The following is a 20,083-nucleotide window of genomic DNA, read 5'->3' as shown; positions in this document are numbered from 1 at the left end:
GCTCATATTCTGGAACAGAAGTGATACAGGGGCTTAAGTTGGTAAAACCATCAGTTTAGCTACTACCAGCATAACTGTTAGAAACAATTAATTCCTGTGCGGAATAAAGCCCTGACTCACACTTCAGTGGGGGAGAAAAATCTAGAAGCAAGAGTGGCGACAAACCAAAAAAGCTGAAAGGAGAGAGGGAAAACTGAGAGAATAAATAAATAAGAAGGCAAAGAGGAACTGGTAAAACAAAGGGAAAACTTTCAGAGCTCCAGGGGTAGGGAAAGCATTAGAGTAAGTTTGAGGGACCAATGTGGAAGAGTAAAGCAGAAAGACCAGGCCCCGTGGGGAACATGGAGAAAGATGGACCTGTGAGAGAGGCTTACAGCCGGAGGAGGAAACCTGGAAAAATGGGATTAATGGGCAGCAGAGAGATGTAGACACCAAATAGGTAAGAAAACAAAGTAGACCTTTTTATTCTCTGCTTTTTCTTCTACTTGATGTTAGTTTCAAATAAATCAGCTTCCTTAAAATGTTTGGTTTGAGTCATGCTCCAGCAGCCCAACATCTTCTCAGGCCAGACTGCACATTTCCTACTGGCCTAGGAAACATTTTCAAATAAAAGCTTAGAACCTAAACAGCCTCCCCCTGACCCCCAAGGGCACTGAAGTACTTACTGTGTTTTACGCAAAAACAGAGGTTTTCCCTCACCGGCCTTGACCAAAGCCACCTCCCCCAGCCCTTCAGGCACAGCAAGCTGGGAGAGCGCAGGGCTGCAGCAGGACAGGGCCAGCTGGTGGGGAGCATCCCATGGGAAACAGCACCCTGGGCAGGGCGACGGGCTCGGGTGGCTTCACGCCTTCTTCACTTCTGTGCTCACTGGCAAAGGGCAGTCGTAAAAGGCAATGTGTGAAGTGGGAGAACTGTCTGGAAGGGGTCAATGCTGAGTCCAAGTGTGTTCAGCCTTGCTGGGGCAGTAAGAGCATGAGCAGCCACCACAAGAAGGCAATCACAAGGCATCAGTCTATTACTGAGAACAAGGAGAGCCAAAATACAGCGCAAAAATGGGAAAACAAGATTCAGCAAATGGAAAGATATTTCTCCAGGGAAAAATGAGCTGGAACTCTTGCACTGAAAAAATTGTTATGTCTTTTTTTTTTTTCTGTCTAAATCCCCTTTTCTTTGAAAACTGCTACCCTGCCCTCACCCCAGTTTGGATGTACTGCTGTACATAGCAGGTTACTTAATTTCTTGAGTGCAGAGGGAAAACAAGGCTTTAGAGAGGCTCCGGGTAATGCTCTGGAATGGCTGGTGTGAGCCACCATGTGAGCACAGAGACTTCAGAATTGCTCTTTTCATTTACTTTTTCGTTTAAGAATGGGCAAAGTGAGCCCTGGAAACCCCATCTAGTGGCTATAAATCAATGACTAGGCATGACAGGGTGCTTCAGAGAAGGGACATATTTTGGCAGAGTATTGCAGAAGGATGCTGTAACCTTGAGGTGCATTTGATAGAGGCAGCTCCTCAGGGGGACTGAAGGGCCCTTCTGTCATGAAAGAGAAAAAATGCACCGAGTGTGAGCTAGGTGCGCAGAAACTGCCTCCAGGAGCTCTTGTGCTGGAAAGGGGAAAACAAGGAAATATCCCATATGCCTGCCCCTCTTGTCCTTCCCTGGGTGTCTGCTTATGGTCGCTGAAGGGGAGTGGAGACAGGTTGGATGGGCATCTGATCTGACTGAGTACATCAGTTCAGGGATGAGGAAGACATCGATACGGCTGGATGCAAGCTTATGTCAGGCAGGGAGACAGAGACGGTGTGGGTGAGCAGGTGCAGAGGCTGCTGTGCAGGCCAGCAGCCACGGAGGGCTGCCCGTGGCTCGGCGGCTCCCCTGCATGGCCAGTGTGTCCATGTTCACCCTCAGACACGCGCATGGTGGGCACGGAGGCACAGCCCCCATCTTGCCCTTGACAGCTCGCCTTTTTGTGCCTCAATAGAAGTGAGTCCAAGTGTGAACTGGGTGGGATCTGCATATTTTACAGTTACACCCTGGAAATCCTGATGGAGTTGCCTCTGAGTTGCATATGTGAAGCAGATGCTGGAACAGGGGGACAGATGCACCTTTTCACTCTTTGGGAGTGCCAGCCTGGGTAAGTGACATTTGGCTGGGTGATTGCCAGAGCATCAGGCCAAAGACTCAAACCCAGGAGTATCCTGAAAGGCACGTATAATGTTAAGCGTTAAGTGTACAAAGTGTTGCGTGTGGGCCTCGGGAAACGTATTAGCAGAGAAGGCAAGCTAGAGCTATGCAACATCCAACATGTCTCTTGCATCCTGAGGTCTAGAGGATATCTGCCTAGTCCTGTTCCTTGTTAAGCAAAATGCTCCTTTAATACAAACAATAGAGAAATGTGCTTTGGAGCTGTAGTACCAGGATTTGGCCCAGCTGATGAACTGATGTAGGGTTTGGTATGGTAGGATAGCTTTCCTAACTCAGTTGCACAACTGTATGATGAAATAAGGGGATTAAAACAATTAAAGGAATGCAGCAATCTCATGGAGCTACATGTCCTCATGGATGAGCATTATCATTTGTGGCCATTCAACCATGGGCCTGAGCTGTGCCCTGGACTACAGCAAGCTCTAACCGTAATTTCTAAGAGCTCAGCTCTTAGAAAGTGTAGATTCACTTCTAACTGGAAAGTTCAGTAGATAGATAGCCATATTGTAGCAAAGCAATTTTTTTCAACAACCATTAATGTAATAAAGGGGGGATGTGTACAGGGACCTAAGGAACACACACTATTTAAATACATAGGGACAGTAGATATGACAAGGGAGATGGAAAGGCAGGAACAGGATCATCAGCTGGATTCTGGAGACTGTCATTTTGGGGGCTGAAGAAGCTGATTGCTTTTTAAAGTACAAATTAGAAGGTGACTGCTCACTGGCCTGCTATTCTGATTATTATATCTCTTTATACTATGAGATTGAATCCTACAATGCCGCAGTGACCTTGTCCGACCATTCTTGGAGCAGGTCATCATTGGGAGAGGTCTCAGCCTCTTCCTCTACCAATGCCCAACGTGCGTGTCCCAGTGCAAGTGTTCTTGCTACGTCTTTCTGAACAGCTACATTTTTGTCATCATCATCATCGTTTTCCTGCGATGAGTGTTGGTTGTCACCATCGATCAGCTACCCTGGGGGCCATCTGGCTGGCTATGCTGAGGTGGGTGCAGCCTCTCCTCCTGAGACAGCCCTTCTACATCAACACAGGTGCACCCACTGCCCATCTCTGCTCTACACATCGCTCGGGACTGCTGCCACCGCCCATTTTATACCCCACTCTGCTAAGCATTGTCCGAACCCCCTTTGTCCGTCTTTCACACCTGAGTGACTTGAGTGATGGTGACAAGCAGTGACGAGCCCTGCCAGGGCATTGCGGGGGGAGCCGGGTAGCTTCCAGAGCGACATGTGCTCCCGCAGGAGGCATTGCATGAAAAGGCTGAGGGCTGCACAGAGTAACAAAACCTGCAGGGCCTGTGGTGGCTGCCTCTGCGGGTCAGGTTGTGCCTCGCTCACGTTGCGGTAAGGGCCTGTGGGTGGGCAGGAAAGGCAGCACCAACTGCCTGGTGCGCCCACTCCTGCAAGCCATACTCCTCCAGGCTCCAGCACAAAAGAAGCTGGGAAATATTTTCACAGTTCCCCCACCAGAAGCCTGAGAAAATGCCAAGCAATAATGGTAGCATAATAAACTATTTCCAGCCGCTTTGCATGCTTGCAGCCTGTCAGACAGTCTCTCCCTTGTGAGGGTGGAGGAATTGCTGTCTCCAAAACTCTTCCCTCCGTGACCGAACATCACCCGCCACTGCTGTTTCAGCTCCCCACAGGCGCAGGCACTGCAGAACAACACAGACATGCAGCAGATGGCATTAGGCATTCACTTAGAGAGTCGACCGTCAAATGATATGCACCCCCCTGGTTTTCAGCTGTGCCTTCGAATAGGAGACACATTTGCCAGGATACTTCACGTTGCCCTAAAATACTGAATTCTTTCACTTGCGGGGTGGCCTGGAGGGCATTGGGCTAGAGCATGTGCCTTCCGTTTTCTTCATGCTTCCGGGGCTTACATTTTTATGGCTGCTGCTTTTTCTTTCCACCTTTGTAATGGTAGTAGGAGGGATGTGGAAATTAAAGAGCTGAGTTTTGGGTGAGACAGTCTGAGCCCTGACTGCAGCGGGTGCCTAAGAGGACAGTTTCGGCACACAGTGCAGCTGGGAGCCTCTCACACTACTTGCAATGAATGTGCAGGAAGCTCATGGAAAGGGCGGGCACTAATTAATAGTTAGAGTCCTATTTCAGCATAAAAATGAATGTCATCTCTCACCATGCTGATGGAGGAGGATTTTGCCCGGCGATAAGTGCCACTTTGTCTTGTGCGTGGAAAAGGAGCTCATCAGCCCTGGGCTCTCAGGGTTGCAGTGCGAACGCCCTGCAGCTCTCAGCCCCAGAGCCAAGAGAGGTTGTTGCTATGGGAATCAGGAGGGCACTTGCAGATAGGACCTGGAGCCTGTGCCTTTCGCTGTCTGTCCGAGGCAGCTGGATTTGGAGGGAAGCAAAACTAAAAGGAGGTGGCAGAGAGACAAAGACACAGCAAAATGCATGCATGTGAGAGGAGGGACCTGCCCAGAATGAGAGTACAGTGTTATACAGAAGAGCAGGGACACCAAACTGTCAGGCAGTGGTGGCTCAGCTTCTTAGGATAAACCTTTTTTCTGCTCTGTTTGGCACTGGAAAAAAAGTCCAGTAAAAGCCCAACTGTAGCAAGATGGGATCTGCCTCCTCAACTTACCGGCCCAAGTGTATTTATTTGGATATTGATGGAAGAATTCAAAAGGTACTTTTGTTGCTTTTCACCAAGTAGTGTCTCAGGACACAGCAGCGGCTGCAAGCTGTCTGTGCTGTGAGACCTATTTCTGTAATGCAAGCTAGACGCATGTTTGCATTCAGCTCCAGTGTGGGCTTCAAATCTCTTTTTAAAAGGCRGCAGAGGGGGCAGGGGGGGGTCTTGTGTGGCTTCTGCTTTGTATATGAATTTTTATTTAAAGGGGAAGGGGAGACCGGCAGGAGATGAGTGCGCTGTGCTGCCAGCACTCAGGGTCTGTGTGGGAATCCTGGGTTTAGCAGCGCTGCAGGATTCCTCTCCAAGAGTACCGTTTCGATGTGTTTACGAAGTTTTGCCTGTGGAGAGGTGCTTCCCCGGTTTTCACCCAAGCAGTCAGAACTGGAAAGCACGGCGTGCCGAGTTATTTTGAGATTGCTTATCAGGGTTTTAATGATGGGCATTTTCCTATCGAGAAGTTTAGTGGCAGGCAGGTGTTGGATTGTTCTGTAATATGCTGTGCTGTGGTGCTGCTGGGTCCCCGCCACCTTCGTGGAGTTGTTCATAAATGTCGATAAACATTAATCAAAACTTTAGCTTCAAAACTTTATTCTTCCTTGTTTGCTTAACCACTGTACACAGCACAGGGGAAACTGCAGGAGAAACATGTATTATGGCTAAAAGAAAGAGCTCGTACACTGTAGAGCAGATAGCCAACTGCTTTTAAACAGAAAAAATGCTTCAGCATTTTTGTAAGTAACTCTTCATATTCTTTTTGTCAGCAATTCTTTGGCCACAAACCAAGTGCCTGTTTTATGTAATACTGACTGAAAGCCAGTCAGAGGCTCAAGAGCAAGTAAAGCCTGACTTGCAAAATGCAAATATCCACCTCTTGTGTTCCTGCTCTAAATCTTCATTTCACCCAGCCTCGCCTTTTTTTTTTTCCTCTTTAAAAACAAACAGTAAAGAAATCCTTTCCCTTCCCTTTCATGTATTAATGACCATAGAAACAAGGTAATGGGAGAGCTAATACTTACAATCGTGTCCTACAGTGCCATTGCCTATGGTCCCCTTTGTAACTGCTTTGGASACCTACCGTGTTCCCCGCGATGAAGAAGGTTCTCCAAGCACACGAGTGAAGAAGTCTGTAATCAGAATCAAGACCTTGGAAAATTAAAATCTGTACAAGGTTTCCCAGGGCAGAATATCCTCTTCACTGATCCTGGGGCTTACAACTGAAGGTGATCCCTCCGCTGCAGCGGGTTCCTCCGTACTGGCAGAGAGGAGCCCACAGGCTCTGCTAAGCGAAAGGGACTGCTTCTGTTTTGCCAGGGTTTAATGAGTTGGTCTCCTGACAACCCCCAGAATCAATGCTTTCCCTGGCACCTTTACAGCTAAATATTAAAATGTTTTGGCATTTCAAAAAGGTTGTGAGCATTTCTAAACATGTTATTAAATCATATTATCTGTCAGCCATGCTGGTTTAAAAAAAAAAAAAAAAGCATTTCCCAGAATCAGTCTCTGGAGAGTACTTTTGTCACTAAAAACACAGAAGAGGCACAGTTGCACAAGCAAGCAAATGCAAACTCAGTCAGTATTAAGTTTTTTGCTCGATAAATGTTATCTGTTTCTTTTGTCAGATGTGAAATTTCATCTGTGCAATGTTTGGAAGGATCCCTGCAGTAAAAATACCGAGTAAATGGGGTTCACTCAGGGGTAAGCAGGGCATATCACAGATTCTCATGCCTCCTCAGTAACAACATAATTAGAAAAAAAAGCAACCCTTAATCTTCCAAGGAATGCAGTATTTGAGGCTTCTAAAGGGAATTCATTAAATCAATGCTAAGCTACTCCTTCTTAACCTGGTAATGAGGTATGAGCTTCATTAGAGCAGTGTTTGTTGAGTTTGAAAGGGCTTAGCTCCAACTTGCATCTGGTTTGCTGAGCTTTGCATTGTAATGTGGGCATACCACAATGATGGTTGTAATAGTGATTCTTAATATATATTTTATGCTTACATGGCCTGATTATGAATTCACACCAGTGCAACCTCAGGGCATGTTACTGACTTGGGGAGAAGTTATTTTCCATCTCAGAGTAAAGGAAGGAACAAGCCAAGCCCAGGAAATACCATACCACCCCACCCCAGGAAACTGCACATTACAGATGAATACTTGAAAATGCTCTACAACACGAGTGTTGAATTAAGCTAAACAGGTATGTGTGCCGTCAGGTACAGAGACGCACAGGGGGTAGRGCAAAGGGGTTTGGCCCAATATTTTGCTCCAGTTGCTGGGGATGTGGGGATTGTCACTGGCTTTGAAATCCTTCTCAATGGCTGCTAAAATAAAGGAGGCACCATCTTAGGGGTTGAGCGTAAGATGGTGACCAAAGCAAGCATGCCTGAGAGGAAGGGATCAGGTCCAGATCTCCTCTGCCCTCCCTCCCCACACCACTCTGCTAGCGGGGYGAGGGACAACTAACCTCTGGCCATTTCCATGCAGACAAGCTGGTTGTCCAGTTTACAAACATTTCAAGTCTAATGCATTACTGTGCTTGGTTTATTTATTTTTAGAGGATCTTCTTGCCCAGAGAAGCACAGCAAATCATAACCCATTTGCCCGGTCACAAAGCCTCTCGCTACGCCTTACACGCATATCCACCATGGCTTAGCATGCTTGTGCAACATGTTCATGACCTACCTGCRCCACAGCCTATTTTGTTGTCAGGCAAAAGAGAAGAGATGGTCAGGAAAAAAAAAAAAAAAAAGGCCTCGCTTCATATAGGAAGGTGACTTTACACTACCACAGTGTATGGAGATTTCTCATTGTTCCTGGAGTGCCACTAGATGGGGTCAAGCACCAAAACCCCAAATCTGCCTTTGGAGAAGTAAGGTTTGCTCTACAAAACTTGAGAAAGCCAGGAACTCCAGATCTGGAATCTTATTTTCCTTCATAACATTATTAACCCTTTGGCTACTTTTTTAAGAAAAATCCCTATCAAGTCTGTTTTGAATTAAAAATCCATCAACATGGAACACTGATGCCCATATGTTTTCCACATAGAAACTGTGGGGATCATCAGAATTTCTTTTGACCTTTGAGATCAAAATGGTAACAGAGCAGACCCAGCCAGTGACTGTGTTCCCAGGTGGGTGGCTTCATGGCTCGCATTTTCAAATGTCACAGTGTAGTGGCTTTACTTGCAGAGTTGTAAGAAGTTCCTCTGAGAAAATACTTAATCTGAGATGATTTCTGTTTCCAGTGTCTTAATCAACAGCATATTTGTAGCAAGGATTGAAAGTCAGGAGGGTACAGAGCCTGAATTAACTAGGAAAAAAAAAAGGACCGCTGCCTTTGTCTAAGATTCAAGAAAATCACTCAGGCTGGTTTTCTTCCTTTTCAGAAAGCAAGTAAAGAATTTTGGAGTCATTTTGCTGGTTTACTGAGTCATTCTGGATGCCAAATAGAGAGAAAACCTTTTTTTTCTCAAAGCAATTTATTCAGTTCAACCTTTCTCAATCTCTACTGTATTGACCTGTAGAGCAGGACCCTGAGACACCCACAGCTATTGTTCCGCTTGGCCTGAGGTCCATGATGAACAGAACAAAGTCAAGATTATGTTTTGGTGCTGCGGTTATTGCACTGAAATGTCAGCCAGTAGGAATGGTTTTGTCATGTGAGCTTTTCTTTTTAATTAGAGCAACAGCAACTGTGGTATAAATGCCTAGACTCTAGCAAACCCAACAGATTTTTCCAAAGCTCACCGTGCTATTTTTAACACGCCAAACTGGATTCAGATTAAAAACAAAACACAGGAGAAAAATAATAGCATGATGATTGGTTCAAGGCTATTACATATTTTCGCATCCCTAAATGCTGCACAGACAGTCCTAGCGACTCCCTTGGCACAGCAGGGCCAAGCGTGTTCCACGGTGCCTGCAGCTCCCTGCTCCCTGGCCGTCAAGCCAGGGGATTTAGTTATTTAGGAATATGCTTTCAGCTCCTTACTGCCAGGGAGGCTGGGGTGTGCAGAGGCATATTTCACGCGCAGTCGGGACATGGGTAAGGCGTGCCCTCGGGGTCCAGTCTGCATGGCCAGGACTCACAGGTTCCTCCCACACACGGACAAGCCTATGCCAAAACCTTCTGTAGCACAGTGAGGCGTAAGCATGTTTTTGTGGGATCAAGGCCATTTTTTTACTAGTGGTGGATCACTGCAGGCAATGGAGCATGTAAGGTAGCACAGCCTGAGTCTGGCCAGTGGTCTTGGCTAAGCTGGGTGCTCTGATTTTAGCTGACCTTGGTGAATTTAAGGCAGCTGGTAGATGTCCTCATTGTAATGCAGCAAAAACTGAACAGTGAGCATTTTAAAACTCTGTCATATTACAGCTCCTGTATAATATTTCAACATTTTAAAGAACAAAAATGTCTTAAAAACAGGCTTTTAAAAATGTGAGAGAAAACTTAATACTTGCGGCTCCTCTGTCTCTTCTCCCCCTTTCCCCTTCCTCCCTGATTAGGCCCATCAGGTCACTCAGGGGCGCTCCCATGGTTCCTCCATAACTCCTCCAGATCCATTGCCCAGAAAGGCTTGTTTACTGGCATTTATCTTTCTGAGGTCATGCGCCATCTATTATAGTTATTACAGCATATGCTCAGAAACTGTAAGTGGAGCACGCTATTGCTGGTGTTACCTAAGGATTYGGATGAGGAAACCTTAGCAGTTTATGCTACTTTCATACGATCCTTAGTACAAACAAGACAAAACCATTTTGTTTCTATCACCTTTCTAATTAACTTACTTTTACAGCTGTAAATTATATTCTCTGGCCTTTCACCACACCCAATTTCCTTAGTCTATTAACTAACATACATTTCTAACACTCCTCTATTATCAAGCAGGTCATATAGTCAGACATCAAATTTGTGAGTATTTTTGAGACACACAGACTAAGTTCACTCACATTTAGTGAGGACATTTGATGCTAAAGTATTCCTATTGTCCAGTTTACAAACATTTCAAGTCTAATGCATTACTGTGCTACAGGATTAATTGCACTTAGTACTCCATCAGCAGCAGCTATGTGCCCTTTTGATGTTAAGGGAAGTCAGAATACAGACATTTGAATTATTTGTCAAAGGTTGAAATACTTTTATGTCTGCTGTAGAAATTAAGAAACTTTTAGCTCAGCTTCTCAAAATGAGCCTTGTTGGTTCCTGATTATATACTACTATCATTAGTGCTAAAAGACTGAATGTTAGCAATATGTCCCTTAGTGTGGTCAGCAGGTTGCACAAGACTCTTTTTAATGTAACCTCATTTCCTCTACCAGCCCCAACATCTCTAAAAAGTCATGAGATACTTCCTTGCTCGTAGTGACAGAGCCTCCAATCTCTGCCACACTGACTGACTCAACAGACCTTCAGGATGGTCCTGGTGCTCAGATATCAGAGTATTATAGACATTTTCTTTTTCCTGAAAAGATTCTTTCCCATATCTCTCTCTTCAGGAATATTATAAAGGATGGGAATTGTGCCTTATCGTATATCCACGAACCTTGTGATCCTGATACATCAGCTCTGTCTGCCTCCTGTCTCTCATTTCAGGGTAATGTACCTTACTAGGAAACTGGTGGGAGTCATCCCACTTAACTATAGCCGTCTTAAAGTTAATGATGACTAGCCCAAGCTAGTCATGCAGGTTTCCCCGTAGTCAGTGGGGAGGTGGGCGGTGTCTCCAGAGGTTGATTCATCCCATTGTAAACCAGGGTTTGGAGATGTGTGGGCTGATTTACTGTTTGGAAGTGGTCCTCTGTCTCTACCAGCAATAGAGGAAGTCTGGCAGAGCAAGGTGCACAAGAAACCTAGCATCTAGTTGTCTAAAACTASTTCAGATGAATCCAACCCGTACATTTTACATAGGTGTCATGTTGAAATGAATGTTGTCAAGCCATGCTACTGCTCAAAGGTAAGTGTGAATCAGCAAGACTGCAGAGCTCTGCCTGTTGATAGTCTACCACATCCCTCTTTGTCTAACAGAAGGGGTGTTGAAAAGCTTAGGATTGCTATTATTTTTGTTCAGATTCTTAGATCAGGGCTCTCTCTCTTTCTTTTCTACACACCCACATGCATGCACACACACATACACTTATTTTCCGTTCCTCTCTTGGTGAAGTTCCTACTGCATCAAACGGCAAATCTGGTGTACTATTTTTAATATTGTCTAACATTTGAAGCCCAGAAAAATGGAGTGGTTTTCCAAATATCAACTGTTAATTAGTGCAAGAAATAAAGAAGTGTAGACAGATATTTTGGATATAGCTGGGCTCACGCTATAATACTTGTATCTGAAATTCAAAGGATGGGAAACCTGGGAGAGGTTTAGATATGGGGTTTTAGGCAGGGCTTCTGCTGTATGTTGGGAACTATGACTGATAAGGTAGGTACTCTTTTTGCTATTTTCTCAGGAAGACCTTTTTGATTACAAATTCAGAAAAATTAGTTCYTTCCAGTGATTTCTATAGAGCAGCATCTAAAAGCTCTTAAACCTACTTCATTTTGATATAGACAACAAAGACTGCCTGAGAGAAAGAGAAAATCATAATGTAGACTTTCCTGTCAGCATTCTGCTTTAGCAGTTCAAAATTCCTCCATGAAAACTGCTGTTATAGAGCAGCAACAAATTTCAAAGTCCATGCAAGATATGTAACTGAGTTTTAGCGAGCTATTTTCTAACACACCATCCTTCAATCTCATTAGCTAAATATTATCATTTTAGATAGTTTTAACCCCACACTTGCAGCTCTCATTCCGAACATTGCTTGCTGTGCTGAATGAAAAAGACATCACCAAGTGCTAAAAGTCTTGAATACAGCAGGTTGAGACCAGCAGAAGGAAGTAGGGCTGGAAACTGAGGATAGATTGGCTTTGAAAATATTTCTCCATTACTCATGTAGTAATTTTACTATGGTCAAAAAAAATCAAATGCTAGTTAAATACTTGGAAGAAAACCCAATTACCAACAAAAGATCGGAACAGGATAACATTCTGGACAGGGTTTGCAGTTTACAGAGAGGATTAGCTGTTCTGAGGATCAAATATAGAACAGAAATTGGATTTGTAGGCTGTGTTTTTTACTCTTCATATTTGAATGTGAAGTATAATGTGATTAGTTGTRAACTGGCAGGTTGCAGAGTGTGTGCTCTGTGGTCCCTTAGCAGTAGCTCCAATACAGTCCTTTAATATTAAACTGCTTTTCTGATTGGGGAAACCGGCCATAGCACYGGGGTTCTTAATCTACTCTTTCTAAGAGGGGTCTTGAAATCCTTGTCCCCTACCAGAGGTGGGTACTATGGATTAAGAGAGAAGGAGGAAGATGTTTCAAACAGTGCAGAACTGTCCCCAGAAAAGTAACCAACCCACAGTTTCAGACCTACAGATGTGAGCTCTGGGCTAGGAAAGAGACATCCCTACTGAGTCACACTGTCCTGCTTCCCAGTCACTGCATGCTTCATCAAAATATTATTTCCACTCCAAAAAGTCTCAGTTATTATTCATTCTGTTTTTTCCCCTTCATGTTATTCTCCAAGGCAGGCAGACAGCATTCCATACTTAAATCAAATGGCTACTTCTTGGTTTTGATGGCAACTTATTAAAACTATCAAGCTAAGCATTCAGGGGAGACTAGCCTTCCTGTCATTTTTCTATACATGGTAGAAGTTTTGCTAACAATAAGGGGAAACAAGGACCAAAATATGAAATAAACGTTAATGCTCTAACAGATGAAACTAACTGTTTGTAGATGCTGTATCATTTTGGGGGAACACGTTCTTTTCCTCCTGGCACAAATCCAAGGGACATGCAATTAACAGGATTTATATGTGGTTGATCATCCTCAGGGCATTCAGTTGTTAATCTGCAAAATGAAGCAGGGGCCTTTGTTTCCCTTTCCTGTGTGGTCTGTCTCCTGTGTGACTCTACTCATATGATTTGGGCTCTACCTTTCCTACAGAAATGACCCTGCTGACTGAGTGCCTTGTGTTGGCTCAGCCTGCAGGACACTACCTTACCACCAGGCAACACTGGAGTCCCTGTGTCCAGTTCTTCCTTACATGAGGAGTGTCAGGAACTACATCCCTGGCTTCTTCAGGCTGCACTGGCCTGTGTCAAACTATTCATCTTTTTGATGCATATTATGCGAAAACTTGTCCATGCCCTGCACATGGGTGATCTTAGCCCACTATCACACTTCATAAGCTGCTGATGTCTTCTGTCTTTGGCCTTGGTTACACTCCGTAGCAAGGCCTCAGTCCTGCTCTGAACACCGATCTCTTCCAGCTTGGGCATTAGTGCAGGGAATGAGACACTGAGAGACACGTCTTGGCAGTGGCTTGCCACCCTAGGATAGGAAGAGAGGACCTAAGCAAGAAGGTGACTGTGGTTAGAAGCAGCTGAGGCAGGTTTGAAGGGCAGTGGAGTTCCTCTGTGCTAACTCACGCATCTGGATCAAGCCCAAAAACAGTAAATGCCAGAAAAATCTCATCATGCAGACCTGGGCCGAACAGCAATGGCTTCAGGACACCTGCCCGAGCAAGGACACCTTCATGAGGCTAGGTAAGATGCTTGCTTCACCTCCCAGTGCCAAGAGCACACAGAGAAGAGGGCAGAATGGGCACAGTTTCATCACATGGAAGTTGGCTGTCCTCAGCGCTACTGGTCAACCACCTTCCCTGGTCATGGGAGAAACCACATGTCCCAGCTAGGTGAAGTACGACTGCAGGCCAAATGTCACTATATTTGCTGCATGGTGCTAATGTCCCTGAAATGATAATGGACTTTAAGCAAATAGGATTCYTATACTGTGCTGGAGCCATCAATAGTACACACTATGAAGGCTGTCCTCTCCCCTCTCCAAAATACATTCCAACTGAAGTCATCAGCACAGCTGACATTGACTTTATTGGGAACATAAACCTGCAGGCAATAACAGGAGCAATTGCATATTGCTGGGAAATGTTTGAGGCTGTCTGCTTTGCTTTAAAACTGAAGGAAGTTGGTCAGAAAAGCTCAGCAGGTTGCAAAAGAAGAGAACTTTAGTAGCATATGCTCTTTAATTAAAGAAAAACAGCTGAGGATAACCATTTACATCCTGAGATGAGTATCAAAATGCAGTGGGTGATTCACAAATCCACTTCTAGCAAACTTCAGTAAAAATGTCAAGTTTGGGAAAGCTAAAAAGCATGTACAGAGATAGCTCACAATCCACAAAATAATATCTACATTCTTTGTTTTGCTTCCCACACTTACCTATTACATGGAGTAAAAGGAAGTATTAAAATTCAACCTCAATGCATTGAAAGCTCCTGCTGCTTTCTATGAGTCAGGCTGACTTTCTAACCTTTAATGCTTTTTTAAAGTTATTTTTTAATCTTTCCCTCTCTCATCTGTCCCAGTCAATAATAATTGATTTCCAGAATAAGAAATCTCACTACCTGAAATAGCACTCCCAGCACATCACAAGCCTTTTCCCTGTGTTCAGCCACAATTAACATCTGCTCAGTTATTGCATGTATCAGTTCTTGGTACAAAAACAGCCTTCCAATGTTCTGTTAGCCAATTTTAGCAGCTATCACTCCAACAGGATGCTGTGCTTTGCAAGAAGCAGGGTTTCAGTCCTGTCTGAACTCGATTAACTATGCTTTATTGCTTTGATTGCTGCTGATTTTAATAAACAAGGGTGAATCATTGTGGTGATTATCAAAACAGCCTTTTGGGATGYACTGGGCTTTAATCGCACCCATTTCCCAAGTCAGAGTTATTAACTATCTCAGCAATCATCCACATTGAGTTTTTATAATCTGAATGTATTATCTAGTGTAATTTCATCCAGGTTGGAAAATAGGGAAGGTGGATATTTACTTATGTATCAGTCATAACCATCTCTTGAGGTCACCAGTATTGTTCTCTTCTGTACCACAAAAACCCTAGCACACACTTAAAGAATAAAAGTTTGGGKTTTTTTTTAGCTACCGGTGAAAACTAAGATCTGAAGCATTATTTCAGCATCAGAACTGAAAAGAATTGTGCCTTGTATTTAGTGTAGCACACCTCAGGCGCAATAGGACTGAACCAGCGTGGTCAGTTCTTGCAGTTATGTCAGGACTCTTCCAATATTTTAGAAGGAAAGACATTGGGAACAGGTTCCTTAAATTTCAAAAAATCATTGCAAAAGTCATGATCATATCAGTCTCAACCTAGACCTTGGACTGGTTAGGCTACATATCTGGGGTATGGAGCTGCGGCTTGAGGGCAGGCTGGGAATGTCTGGGCAAGACATTTTGAAAGGGTCTTTAATTACATAATGACACGTTATTTTTCCAGCATGGTCCTTGCCTCATTGAATGCAGAGACGCTGCTCAACTGAGTCAATCAGAGGATTGGGGCAGCAGCACTTGCTGTCTAGAGACCCTGCCTCCTCCTATTCAGTGTGTGTTGTGGAGGAGGCAGGAGACTGAGGAAGTGCCAGCAAGGGTCCCTGAGCGGAGCAGCTGAACACTGTCCCCGAGAACTGGCTTCTCTCACAGAGTCTGCCCCAGAATTCAGAAGTGACACGAGGCAAGTTGGCGAAAACAAACTGTTCAAAGGCAGTCCCTGACRACACATTCTTCATTTTCTGGGTCACCAGTTTTGAGTCTGATCCACAGACAAGCTGAGAACTCACACCTGCAATGAAAGGCAATGGAAATTGTGCCTGAAAATACCAGATATGAAGAATGATTATGCAGTTTGGAAAACAGTTTTTCCAACTAGGCACCTGCAAGGAGAGGAGACTTTTTACCATCATCAGCCTGTGCCTTAGTTCTTGTCTGCAAAATACCACTTTCTTTCTCCTCATGAGTTTTATTATAGATGAGTTAATAGGTCTCTGTGAGTCCCTTTGATCTACTCTATCCTGAACTTTAAGGTCCTGTGACTTTATTTTTTTCTTCTGGGGGGCGGGGTGCAAGGGAGCTGAGATCCACAATTGCCCAGGGAAACCACTGCTCCAGACYACAGCCTCCCCCACTCTGCCATGACAAACTGGCTTCTGTAGCCTGCAGTCACACCATTAACTTGAGCAACTCCCAGACAAATAAGACCCACTGTTCTCTATTGTTCTTGGCTTTGAGAAGATGAGCCAGACTCAACTACAGTGAGGCATTTTATTTCCACAGCACTTTCAAAACCTCCAGCATAATCAATAAATTATACTCAGACAGGCTCTCTGGCCCACCACCGCTGCCCAAGAACAACTAGAAGACACAACCTAGAAGAGTTTCTCAATCAGTGAGCACCATTGCCATGTGCCCTGAAGGAAGCGGGAATCTGGGGAAAATCATACCATGGGATTGTGTCATTAAAGGCTGTATCACAACGAGGTCAAGTGAATGTTGCATTCACAGACTTAATGCTGCCCTTTCCAAACCTACAGGTGCTTGCCTTTCCAGCTCAAACAGTGCTCTGAACCCAGGGGTTGCTTTGTATGCATGCAAGGGCAGGTGTATAAAGAGGTGGTGGGAGGAATAGGGTGATAAAAGTGGCAAATTTCAGATTTCAAGGTCCAACCTCTGGCCAAACAGCAGGAACACTGCAGTCTGTCAGACTGCAGGGAATTTGGCACAAATGGGGGAAAAAAGTTCTATTCTGCTTAAAACTATCTTAAGCTGGTGTAATCCAAATAGCAGTGCCCTTTCATACCATCGAAAGACCTTCCTAAATCTGGGTTGTTTTCTTCCTAACTCTGGATTGTTCCTTTCTGAAATTTGTGGTTGTTATCATCCTGCAGCTCTACAGTATTATGAGATACCTTTTGCTGGCAGTTCACATACATTATTGCTCCACTTCTGAACAGCACGATTAGGTCTCCAGAGCCTTCTTTATCTAAAAACACAGGTATTAAAGCAGGAGTAGAGAAATATTCCAGCTCACAGGCCAAATCAGATAATTGAAATGGTAGGATGATCCTTAAAAGTAGCCCAGTTCATGCCTGAATAGAGTTTATATCTCACTGGGAACTAACTGTCCTTTCTCTCCTTTGTCTTCATTTTTCCCTTGCTGCTATTCGTTTTGGAAGGTGATCTTTAGCAAATACTGCAACTCCAAAGATATTATGGACCTCTTCTGCATTGCAACAGGATTACCAAGGTAGGTCTCTCTTTTCATTTGTGACATTCATTTCACTTTTGTTCCTTTACTTCTAGGGACAATTCAGAGACAAGTCCAAAATGATCTAGTTACCTGCTATTCAGGTTTTGCTCTCATTCCAGTTTGCTGGAAGAAGAAATTGGGGCAACACAGCATCAACTGGAAAAGTGTATGAAACTCTGGCAGGGATATAGCTGCCTCAATGCTGAGTACGCTTAAAAGAACAGAACGGAATGGAACGGAATGGAATAGGATAGGATAGGATAGGATAGGATAGGATAGGATAGGATAGGATAGGATAGAATAGAATCAAATCATAGACTGTTCTAAAAAAGCCAGCAAAGCCAGAATTCTAGCCCAGAGTACATACTGGCTCTGTGCACATACCCATTATACCTCAGGACTACGGTCTTGCCCATATCAAGCAAAATGCAACCACAATTTTAGAACCTGCTTTTTAGGGAAAAAATTGGGGAGAATCAGAAATGTTGCCACTAGGTGATAAGCTTTATATTTAGACACACTACGATATAATCCCAGGTGTGGGATATTCAAACACAAAGTATCCAACAGAAAACTTTTACAGCACAGAAATATTCCAAAATCCATTGGCCAAGCCACATATTTTCTAATTTATGTTATTCTGTAAATTCGATGCATCTCTCTTGCTGAAATTTCTTGTAGAGTTTGTTTCTCCTACCCTCCATGCATAGAGCATCTTCCAACTTAAACCAGTGTATTGTGAGGAATTCTGGGTTGGATGTAGCTGTGTGATAAGATGGGGGAGGAAAGGGCATGGAAGAGGATGGTATAGTATAGCCCCCAGTCACCTCTGTGCTACCTGTCCTAGACAGCGGCACAGGGGGAAGACAGCCCTTTAACCAGGTCGCAAATCCACACCTAGAAGAGGGCAGTTGTTGTTTGTCTATGGGACTTCAGCAGCACAGGCCAGGTGCACAACAGCATGCAATAAGCCATAGTCTTTACCTTTGTATATACAAGTTTACAATACAAAAATGCACAGGAAAAACAGGCCAACCCTTGAATCATGGGTTTATTGCATGACTCTAACTCTAGGTGTTGAAGTACAAATTGGACTATATTGACCCAGAATTTGCATAAGCTGCAGGACAGAATTAATGCCCTGTTTATCCCTGCTATTTCCTCCCATTTGACATTAAAGAGGTTGATAACTCTCATTTGTCTATGATGTCAAATACTTCCACTCCATCACCCAGGCAACTTTGTTTAGCAGTTGGAGTCATTCATGAACAGGATGATGACTGTATATTTGATGTTTTATTTTAAGCAGAGACTTCCAAAGAACTGTACATTTCAGTCAGGTTCCTGGAGAACACCAAGGTTTACATCTGAGCCTATGAGATCACATTTAGCACCAGATAATGAAAAAAAAAAAAAGGTCTCTTATTTAGAAAGACTTTTGTTTTGTTTGTTTCTGTAAAGGAGTAACCAGACAATTTCAAGACATTCATAGAGCTGCCTAATTGATGTATCATCATACGTAGCTACTTAATAGAAGTCATTAGCTGATGATTCAACAGAATACATGAGCTAGCAGGGAGCAAAGTTTGCTCCAAGATCAGAGATGATCACACTTATATTTTGTCAGAAACATTTCTGGTAAATGAAATGGGTGAAACATCAAGCCTACCCTGTCCTGTGCTTTGACCCTTCCAGCTAAAACAGGTATGAGATAGTGCCAGGCCAGAATGGGAGTGATGCATGAGAGAAAATGGCCATGTATCATAAGCAGCAGTGCAAAATCTCAGCCAACATTTCTAGGTCAAATAAACCTCTTTGAAACATACCTTTCAGGAACACAACAATCTCCCTTTTGACGGCAGACAATTGCATGGTATCCATTGATCCGACAATGCCCGCAAACTCAGAGAGGTAAGCCTTGCTGGAAGTTGCTCTCAGAAAATGGAGTCAAGCCCAAGGGAAAGGGTTTTGTTTGGCTGCAAATGCCTCTTGTATACAGTGTGATGTGAGCAACTGTCTAGAGGGAGGGAGATGACAGCAAGAATTACACACTGGCTTATAACACTAATGCCTCCTAGTTTTGAAGATTTTTCCTTGTTATTAAAGTAGGAGTAATTGTCTGAGGAAAAATACTGCATTTAAGTATTTAACGTAGAACATCTGTTCCCTTCCCACTTTGTTTGCTCTCAAGGACCCCAGCTCCTTTGTTTGCTCCATCTYCTTTATGGCTCCTTTAGAACCCAACCATGACATTATTTGCAAAGACAAGTCAAAGTCTTTTATGAGGTTAGGACTCTTCCATGCTTGACCCCTTCTGTCTCCAGATCCCTTTCTCTTTTGCTCCTGGGCTTCCTGTTGTTTGTTCAGCCTTCCAGTTTTATTTTCACTCTGACTACTCACAGTTATGATTTTTGCTGTTGCTTATTCCATTACATATTTGATTATTACCTACCATTGCTAATATTTTCACTGATGCCATGTGCTGAAGCCCCAAGAGTGGCAGGGACCTATTGCACATGGTGCTGTGCAAACATCAAACAAAAAAATGGTCCCCACCACTGGAGCTTCCTTCTGGCCTGCAACAATTTCTTCACCATCTCAGCCTCCAAGCTATCAAGACTTGCCAAAGAGGAGGCTGTTTTGCCATGTTTGTGGTGTGACTGTACAGTACAATCAAGATCTCTTCATGCACTAGTTCAGTTGTAAAATGGAGGGTCATGCATTGATTAAAAGTGCCAGTTCCATATTTTAATGGACAGATTTTGAGCAGGCTTAGAATATATTCAGATATTTCTTCCTATTTCTCAGGGAGTAGAAATATGAAATGCAAACTGCTTTCTCAATGTTATTAATATCAGCCCTCTCTGATTTTTCCAGGTCTCCATACAAAGTAATACCTGTTGCCACTGGGCAACTTTCAGGTAAAACACTTTTTTTGAACTACATTTACTAAARCTGAATTTGTAATCATTTTACATTCATCAGAAATCATTTTCACGTGGAAATTATGTGGCTGTAATGCAAGAAA

The 20,083-nt window shown here is 43.8% G+C and overlaps 1 long non-coding RNA gene across 1 annotated transcript; it reads left to right on the top strand.

Annotated features, from left to right (window-relative positions):
- Nucleotides 1-4,694: 4,694 nt before the first annotated feature.
- Nucleotides 4,695-18,968, top strand: LOC112968442. Its single transcript, XR_003254351.1, has 3 exons — nt 4,695-4,882; nt 16,982-17,052; nt 18,889-18,968. It is a non-coding gene; the product is annotated as an uncharacterized LOC112968442 (long non-coding RNA).
- Nucleotides 18,969-20,083: the final 1,115 nt, after the last annotated feature.

Source organism: Apteryx rowi, unplaced genomic scaffold (genome assembly GCF_003343035.1).
Source record: "Apteryx rowi isolate R43461 unplaced genomic scaffold, aptRow1 scaffold_317, whole genome shotgun sequence".
In the NCBI taxonomy this organism is placed as follows: domain Eukaryota; kingdom Metazoa; phylum Chordata; class Aves; order Apterygiformes; family Apterygidae; genus Apteryx; species Apteryx rowi.
This window is presented reverse-complemented; position numbering and strand designations above follow the sequence as displayed.